Source organism: Dromaius novaehollandiae, chromosome 4 (genome assembly GCF_036370855.1).
Source record: "Dromaius novaehollandiae isolate bDroNov1 chromosome 4, bDroNov1.hap1, whole genome shotgun sequence".
Lineage (NCBI taxonomy): Eukaryota > Metazoa > Chordata > Aves > Casuariiformes > Dromaiidae > Dromaius > Dromaius novaehollandiae.
Genome location: NC_088101.1, coordinates 65,684,686 through 65,694,818, shown reverse-complemented (window position 1 = coordinate 65,694,818; position 10,133 = coordinate 65,684,686).

The window sequence follows — 10,133 nt, the reverse complement described above, 5'->3', positions numbered from 1 at the left end:
CCAACACAAAGTGTGCAGGCAACACACCTTACACATGGAGTTAAGAATTTGTCGTTAGTCTAATTAAAACCTTGTCAGCATCATCAAAATACAAAAAGTGATTTTTATTAGTCCAGGTACAATAATGCTAGCACGCACAGTCTAAATGACCTAATAAACACAGAAAAAGTCTCATTAATAATCTGCATAAAGTTGTTATATAAAATCTTCTTAGTCTCTACAAGTTTCATTTGATGTTACATCACCCCTTTTAATGTCCCACTGGGCCCTAGGGTCAGTGGTGCCAGAGTCCCCAGGCAGAGAGAAGGAGGAAGTTTGGAGCAAGTCACCAGAGCCCAGAGCTCTGCACCAGGAGAAGCTTGATGGTGGTAGTGGGGACCTTTCCTTCTTGGTTTTTGGTCCACTTCAGACTCTCATTTTCCTTCTTTGGGTCCCAGCTAAAGTTCGGCTATACTCATTTGTTAGCTGTCAAAGCGACACAATAGCCTCTCCCACCCCAGTTACAGTAAAGGCCAACGTTTGTGCCGCAGTGACTACGTAGGTTTGTTATACCTTCATTATATTTGGCATTCAGGGACTAAGCAAGAACAAGTTAGACAATACACATCTAACTGCTGGACACTTGATACTAAAGCTGAAACAAGCTAAAAACATGACAAGCCCAAACAAATCCTGTTAGGTCAATACAAAGCCTGTGGTATCAGTAACGGCAAAAGTAGTATTTACTGGACTGCAGTAGTTTATGCCTAAGATTTCCATGAAATAACTGGAGAAAATTTGGCGATCCGGAAGGATGATCCCCCGTATATGGAGAAAATCAGGTATATCTGATGATGATTGACAAAAATCTATGCTTTGTGCGGGCAAACAGAAAACGGAGTGTAACCCCCTGGGATGCTAGGCTTTGTTTCTACAGAGCCTTACTATAAATCACTGCTTGGACCATTTTGCTAGGAAGGGCATAAGCCCTAGATTCATTACGCTAACTTATTTATACAGATAAAACTTAATAACAGTCTAAGTGAAAATACAAGTAACCATATTAAAGGAAGACATGTCTGAAACCCAGTCTTACTTCCTCTAAAGTCAGAAGTCAGGTTCCCAGCCTACACAAACCAGCTCTTTCTCTGGAATTATAATAAATAACTTTCTCTGGAACTATTCAGAGCTCCTGCCTCTCTATCAACTAAATAAGAAACTTAAATATTTATTTTTGTGAAGCTGTATTGCCTTTCTCTTCTTCCCCACCTTCAAGACATTATCCCTAAAATGTAGGTTTGTACCTAAAATATAGGTGCTTCTGCAGCCAAGTCACTACCTAAGGCAAATTCACTGTGTCCTGACTAGGAGGTTATCCTGGAGATTTATTACTCAAAATTGCATTTATTGTTAGTAAGACACAATCCTTCTCAATTTTACACTCTAGCTAGCAATACCATACTGCCCATTTGCTGCAGCTTGATTATTCTACTTTTCTTTTGTCTTTTTCTTGATTTTCAGTATTTCTGTGGTTGCAAAACTTGGCAGGAAGACATCAGCTAAGTTTTTTTTTTTTTTTTTTTTGGTATGCAATATTTCTATGTTATGAAACACTAAGTCAAAGAATTTTTTTGTGGATTTTTTTCTTAGGTCATTTTTGGTTAAAATACCAGAAAAAACAGCTACAGTTGGTCGATAAACAGGATTCCTAGCTGAAGTAGGGAAGGAGCTCTTTATTTCTCACATACAATTTCTCCTGTTTATAAGGAAGACTTCTCAGCCTGCTTGAAGTTGACTCTTCTAATCACTTCAAACTTTAGTCTTTCACTAAAACTATTGTATAAACTTATAGGCACTCCTGATATGTCCTCTTTATGTATATACAAGGTTTCTGTAAGGATTAAATGGATTGTATTTTCTTTTTTTGTTAGTTGGCTCAGAATCTCTCTCAGTTTTAAGTGCCTTAGGCTCTTAAGCTTCATCAACTCCAGAAAAGATTGCAGAAATTTCCTTTTGTTGTAAATGTTCTCTCATCTTTGTCAGAGTTAATGAGGTTAGAGTCTGATAAGTCTCCTGTGTGGTAAACTATATGCCGTATATAGTTTAAACTCCAAAGAAACTGAAGGTCTCACAGAAATACTTGCACATAAAAGCTTGTGAGGTGAGACTGGGTACTATACTCTGCTCTGCCTCACAATCTACAGCAGTGCCTAGGCTCTGTATGCTATGGACAGCTCAAACACATCCTTTATAACTCTGGCCCTGTTTCTGTCAGATCTCATATGCAATAGTGTTTCAGAGGGGGTCTGATTGAGTAGTCCTTCATCTGTCTTCCTTAGTGTCTTTGCCAGAGGCAGAATTCCCAAGTAATAGCGTGAACACTTAGAATTCCTTTATGTAGTTAGAACTAAGGGGGGGGGGGGGGGGGGATCTTATTCCTGAGTGGCTAAAGTCAGTTAATGTGAACCAGTTGTCCATGAAAGGATTTTGTGCATGTGTGCGCAAGATTTTCTTTGTGTAAGCAAAGAAACACTGTGCATATGTTAGCTTTCTACAGTGTATGTTAGTTTCTGCTTGGTACAGAAATCCTGAAGTGTTAACATTACACACGAGGCACCAATAGATAAATCACATTACCTTTCCAAATCATCATCAGAATGGATCACAGAACTGATTTTTTCAGTCTTATCAAATAGAATAGTTTTAGATATTATTTGAACTGAGTATCTTACTGCATTGCCAGCTGAAACTTCAAACAAGGACATTCAGTCATACATATATAGGCAACTGAGCAGCTGCCCCTGCAGCATGGAAAATGGGAAAAAGATCATTACCCTTCACCTTATTTTGTTAAATAACACATGCTACTAGATCAATGGGTGGTATTGGCAGGATTGTACATTGCAGAACTTTGTAATAGAATCAGAGGGTTTGAATGATCTGAATAGTTATTTCAGTTCATTGGGAATGAGGGAGAAAGTATTTTTGAACAAGCTGTGGAAAGAATAAGATTTTGTAAAAATTTGCTTTTTATATGAAAAATTTTTAAAAACATTTGATCAAAATATTCAGAACTCAGCTTGACAAGTCCCTCAATGACCTGATCTGACTGGACCTGCTTGGAGCTGGGGTGGACTAGATGACCTCTGTGAGTCTGCCGCAACCTACATCATATTCTGATTCAATGCTCTAATGACAACAGGGTTTTCTCATAGTGATAGTGTCATTGTTAAAGCCATGCTGCTGGTTTGCCTCTCGCATGAAAAGATTGACATTAAAATCCACTTCCTAAAACAGTGGCAAACCCAGTTATTCCTTCCCTCCTCCATAAGTTTTCATCTTTTCAGGCATTAATTAAAGGTAGAGTGATTCCACCTGCTCAACCTGCTATTTCTCACTGACCCATGACAGATATTCTATGTTCCCTAATGACATATTTTGTTCTGTTTTTCTGACTACTGACTTTCTAAAAATTCATTGGTTTCTAATTTTTTTAAATTTGAAACTTATAGTTAAGAAGGAAGCCTCAGAAATCAGTGGCGTATTATAGATCATTAGCTAATAATCACAGAAAATTTTCATAAATTTCTTACAGAATGACTTTTTTGGCACTGTGCATGCTATTCTTGCCTCATTGCTTTAGCATCCTGGTTTCTGCTAGACTCCCATGAATCAGCTGCGTGTGAGTGACTGAAGGACATAGAAGTCAACTGAATACTGAACCAAACTGAACACACCTCCTGTGAAAGTCAAAGCCTTTAAAAAAATAAGCACAGTGTTTTAAAGAGAAGGAAGCTCCTTAACTTGTTTACTTTCTCTGTTGCTTTTTGGAGCTTTCTGATACTACTGTTTTTGTGAAGCTGCAGTATGCTCTATGTACACAGTAACTCTCTGCATTTGTATTTTCAGACAACTATTTAATAATCGATACTCATAATTTTTATTTTCCATTTAAGTAAAGCTGATCATGCCATGTGGCAATGAACTCAATGAACTCTGAAGAAGCCTTCCATTTCTACTTTTATGGGTCTCTAATTCTTTCTTACAAACCTGAACAAAATAGGACAGAATTTTAAATAAATGCTTGTGTGATATCTACTTCAGATTTTTTTTGCATTTTTTTGCATTTTTGCAGTTGTTTTTTGCATTCTTTTTTTTCATCATACAGAAACCTAAGGTTTGTCACTCTAATCTCAGTGTTTTAATGTGAGCTTTACCAGATCAGCTGTAGTCCAAGCCTGTGTTATGAAAAGATTCTGTGGCTTTACCATTTAGAACAGACTTAGATGTGCTTAGATGTGCATTTAACATACAGTATTCTAGTTGGTGATGTGCTTCATAAGAAATAGTATGAACTTTATTAGGAAGATGATAATTTCTGTGTACACTCTCTTGTCATTCCTTGTATCTCTTTAACAGAGTTTAACAGTAGCTTTTATATCAGTGGCCATCTTTATTTGCATGGCAACAATCATTCTCACTCAAGCAGCATCAAAAACATTAAGACATGAACTTCTTTGCAGATCTGCTAGACTCATTCCAAATGTTTCTGAGGAAAGGTGATTATTAAAGAATAAATCAGTGTTCTCATTTATATTGCATCATGAAAACAAATTAAAGAGCCACTGTGGCTAAAACGCCACTTCACACAAACATCCGCTATCAAATGCTCTATATAAAGAGCAAAGATCATCTAGCTGAAAGACCTGCTACACCTTCCCTGCATGAACACTTGGAATGTAAACCTAATGTATGAAATATCTTATCTAGAATGAGGATATGAGAATATCAACAAGGTGTCATGGGGATCAATTCTGTTTTGAGAATTTTTTCCCTATTTTTGTGAATGCAATGTGAAGAAGGTTTGATAAGAAACCTAAAACTGAGCATAGTTAAAAAAACAGAATTTTGGACAGGAGAAAAGAAACAAAGGACAGCTTCCTATTGTGCCCTCTGATATGCTAGTCACACTGTACAATTTCTATATGCTTTACATGGTTAGTGTCCCTTACAGTTGTTCATTTGGTGACAATATTTGGGGTCCTCAAGCATTTGACCTAGTCTCTTTGTTAAAATATCATAATTTTTATTATATTTTTAGTTATTCAATAAGACATGATTGCATCAGTAATCACCTCAGATCGCAAAAAAGAGCACTCAAGAGGCTGCCAAGGTAGCGGTCCCAAACCACTGATGAATAGGCTAGTACTGAAAACAGTGAAAAATAAATAAATGAAAGCAATCTTGAACTTTGCACACATGTACTTCTAAAAATTAATATGCATATAGTTCTGTAACAACACAGATCTTCCAGTGGAATCATAAGCACTTTTGTGTGTAAATATGCAGTTTCTGAGTTTGATCCCATTAGAATTCAGGAAATTATAACTGCATACTGATTTTCTGTAGCCATATATAATAAGAATATGGAAATTACAACTGTGTTACATATAAAATAAGTTATTACAAAGAAATCTAATGAACTTGGACTTCATGAATGATATACTGCCCTTTCATACATTCGCTAAATCTATTTGAAGAATACTAGAAGTGCACTACTTTCCCATAAGTGTATTCAGGCATGAAATAGAATCATGCATTTTTAAGCACATTGCTTTCTAACAAATTTATTTCAGAATATGCACATAATTAGAGTCACAATTCTGCATAATAGTAAGTATTCTATCATTATTTGTCAACCACCACTTTGTAAACAAGATGTGCCATCTCAAGATGTGCATCTCAAAATTTTACATGGGCTCAAACACAGGGAAAAGGCATTTGAAAGTGAGACATTTTATTGGCTAACATGAGGTCATGCTCTGATGGCAGGATCATGCTGATACTAGCATTTTTTTCCTTCCTGTTGCTAAAATTTCAGAATCATCTAGAACTGTACCATTGCATATCAGATAAGATGTTGCATTTGTCTTGTTCTAGTGATGTGAACTTATCAAGACTTCAGTGTATTTTTTTTTTTCTGAGGCTCTGTTACACAGCAGATGGGATGTCTAACATCCTTTTCTATTTCAAACATGCAAGCGCTAATCAACAAGAGGGTTTAGAATGTTAAACCAGCCAGCCATAAGAAATGTGTCACACAGTTTGCTGTCATCCTAATTAATTAGATAGCATTATTTGCTGTCCCCAGTGAACTCAGATGAGCTCAATGACTGATAATAGCTTCATTCTTTTCAGGGATTTTCTTTTAATTTTATTCACTTTGATTTAAGAGAGAATATATAAAGAGGAAAAAAACAGCCTACCGCTAGGTAGGGTTATTCAGAAACACATACTTGTGACTTATTAATATGAGTGAACATTTGGCCTGTTACTAAGGTCATTTTAATTTTAAATCTTCCAGGCAAATGTTTCTTGACTAATTACTATTTCAGTAATTATCTTGCACTTTTCTAACGTTTTTCTGGACATGTTTTGTAATAGAGTTCTTGCCCTTCAGACTCCAGAAAGGTTCAATAAAATTATGTGAGCATCATTTATAATACAATACAAATATAATCTAAGGGTTAACACAATATAAAAGTCTTCAAATCAATGCTTAATAAAAAAGTTAATGGGCTGTTCTGAGTCAAGAAAGCATAACAAATTGTTTTTTGTGCCTTTAATACTCAGATTTACACCATAACAAACAGGCTGGATAAATAAAAAAATTAAATGACAAGATATTGACAGAAGACTGATATTGGAGAGCACTAATCTTGCAACATTTGTCTATCTCTTGGTGACCATGAAGAAAACTGAAAATGGGTCAAGGAAAAAAATCTACAGATAATACCAGAAATAATGAGACTTTAATATGGAGAATGGCAGGTTTTTTTACTGCTACTGCTTACTTAAGTTCCACAGTTTCTAGTAAAAATATAGGACTTAAGTAAGGGGTTAAATTCCTTAGTGGAAGATGAGTCAGAGAATCAAATAGGCTATCTGTTACTGGAGATGTACCTATCCACATTTAAATAAAGGATTTTTTTTTCTTTATGCTGCGAGAATTTTAGAAACAACCAGAATTGTGCCATTATTTTCATTATTTTCTTTAAAATAAATGTACTATTTATGACTTTCCAGGTTCTTAGGAGTGTTGGGTGAGGTATTATTTTTGTCTGTATATGTAATACCATAGCACCATTTTCCTGTGTTTTGCATTTATGGAAAAAAATTATTATTAAAAGATACAACAGCTAAATTAAAATTTGTAAATTCCCACAGCTTTTAACTAGCAAATGGACACTTTGGTGTCCTTCTGAATACTGAAATGCAAATATTCCTACCTAGACGATTAAAATGTCAAGGAAGGGTTAAATCAGTCAATATTCTCTGACAGTAGCTTCTACATCTATTGTAGTAAATGTGAAGAAAATGAGCATGCGAAACAGAGCAAATATCTTTCTGAAGTGGGCTGTGCTTAGATGCCACAGCTCACACTCCTTAATGAATCATTCCTCTATAACAAGTTCAGTCTTACACACCACCAAATGGTGGAGTGTTCTATAAAGCATATATGAAGAAGTGTTTATTCTTGTTTAATGTGCTTGATGGTTTCATTGGGTTTTGCTGGTAGAAGAAATGCCTACTGCTCAGGAATTTATTGAGCAGTATTTCATTTTTTTCTTTTTCAGGCTGAAGAATAATAGCCTATTTCGTCTGTTCTCACGCAGGAGGGATTCCATTTTTCTGACATCTAGTTAGTCTTCTCTATACCTTTTTTCTTCTGTATATGCTTTTGGGATCAAATAGTGAAAACTTTATAGAGCGTTCAATCTGAAGGCATACTTATCTTTAATGAGTTCTTCTTCAAACTCTTCTTCAAACTTTTTTTATTATTTTTTGCAAGTTTTTTTTTGTTCTATAATTAACTTGACATGATTATCCTCTTTATTATGTCTTTGGGAACATCTTCTGTTTTTTGAAGAGTGATTTAAAGCTTGCATTGTTCTTTTATTCTGTGTCCCTCCAGTCTGTCTGATTTTTCTGATCATTTAGTGGCCTGTCACTGTGGTCATCGATAATATAGCTCTAATAGTATATGTTTTCTGTCAGACATCAGATGAAAATCTATAGAGATTCTGCAATACAGGTAACGCAATTCACTTCCTCAGTTCTCTGCATTTATTAACATATAGCACCATTTGTTCATTGGCTCAGAAAAGCTGAATAACCTTTCAGGGGTAATTTGTATGCCGTTAGTCTAACTTTCTCCGGGGCACAGAGTTCTAGCAAGTTTTCCCCCTAAAAGATGTATCATTCTAAATGGTGTGCTCTTCTGCACCTTATGTCTTTTTGACTGTTTCAACTTACTATTCTTACTCTGCTTTAGCAAGCTTATCTTGGGATTCCACTTCTTTTGCAGTCCTTAGTGGCCTATTCAGAAAGTGGAACATATCTGTAACCCATATTGAAGACCTTTAAAAAGAATAGGCCATGTTTGAAACTTATAGAACAAGATCAAGTGCATCTCACTGTACATAACTCCTCCTTTGTACCAGATATTACAATTGATGTTTGTCACTTCTTTATTTCACATGTAATGCCACTGCTTTTCTGTCTCTCAGGCATTACAAAAATGCTACAATAAAATAGTCAGAAGTTAAACATGTCCAGTTTTTGAAGAATACTTGTACAACCAGAGCAGAGCTTAAAGTTTGGCTTAAGAGCTTTGAAGTATATTTAAAAATAATAGAAACTCCCAGGACATTCCTTATGAAAAGCTTAAATAAGCTTAGCTCTGATGGAGCAGTTCTCTTCAGTATAAACTCTCACAAAATGTAAGAACCTCTGTAAATATTTTTATTATAGTTCACTGGGGAGGCTCTTTAAAAAGCAGTGTTAAAAATAGGAGAAAAAATTGTCCTACATTTTTCCTCAAAAACTGTAGATGTAGGTCAAACAAAATCTTTTATAAAATCATGAGAATTTTTAGCTAACTCACAACAGAAACAAAATCTGAAAATGATTCTGAAGGATTAAAATATTTTTAAATGTAACATTTTTATTGTCAATTCAAACCAACAAGGTCCTTTTCCCAACATTTGCTTTACTTTTACATTAAAGGAAAATGGTTAAAATTCTTTACATAACCAAGAAAGGTATTTCATCGTGGGCCAAACAAAATTTAACTGATGCAGGATTTTAAACAAGTCAGTGTATATAATTCTTTTTCCATTTAGATTTCCTTTTTTTTTTTTTTTTTTTTTTTTTTTTTTTTTTTTTACTTTTGGTAAGGAGGAACAAACAGGTAGGCAAGAAAAGGCACGGGATTCTGTTGATGCAACAGATGCCATTCATCTCTTATAAAGCTTAGACCAGATTTACCAGACTCTTTCCCACTGTGTGATGCTTCACTGACGTACAGTCATCCTGTAGCCATTTTTTCACTGGTTGGTGAATGGTCCACCAGGCTGATAATTCCTTAAAAATGGTGCTGGTCCAGATACACTAACATGATCTGTACAGTCTGCATTGCTGTAATGATGCAAACCAGCCAGCCTAAAAGAAGTTTATATTTTTTTTAAATGACCAGTTAAACCCTACTTATAGCCACTGAGAAGCCTGAATCACAGTGTAGCCATAGTACACTTTTGAATCCATTTACTGATTGCTGAATAAAATGGACTATTACATTTTTAAATCTAAAAAAAGGCTTTGAAATGAAAATTGATTCAATTCCAGAATGTTTTCCTTCTTAATTGTTCATCAGTAATAAAATTTGACAAATTGAATTAATATATTAATGAAAGGAATAAACTGAGTTTGTTTAAATGCTAACATTCTTGGATCTGTTCTTGTGAAAAGGAGAGAGGCATGGCAATGTAAATTTTATTAAGGAGAGAATGAAATTGTGAATCAAGAACTTTCTTTCCTAGAATAAGATTTTATTGGTTTTTTTCTTACACAACAAAAGGTAAATTTCGAAAGCCTTCATAAACATATTTAAATAACTGATGAAAAGCAGCTGTAAGGGTGAGGTGGGGGCACCGCCTGGACTCCCAGCTGGGACGGATACACAAACACAAGGCATACGATGGTCGATATGGAGCACTTATTACCTCTGCGTCTGAGCGGGGGTTCCCCGGCATTTTCCTGATCAAGGCAATAATGGAGCGGGGGATCCCTGGCACCGCTAAGCATCAGTCCAG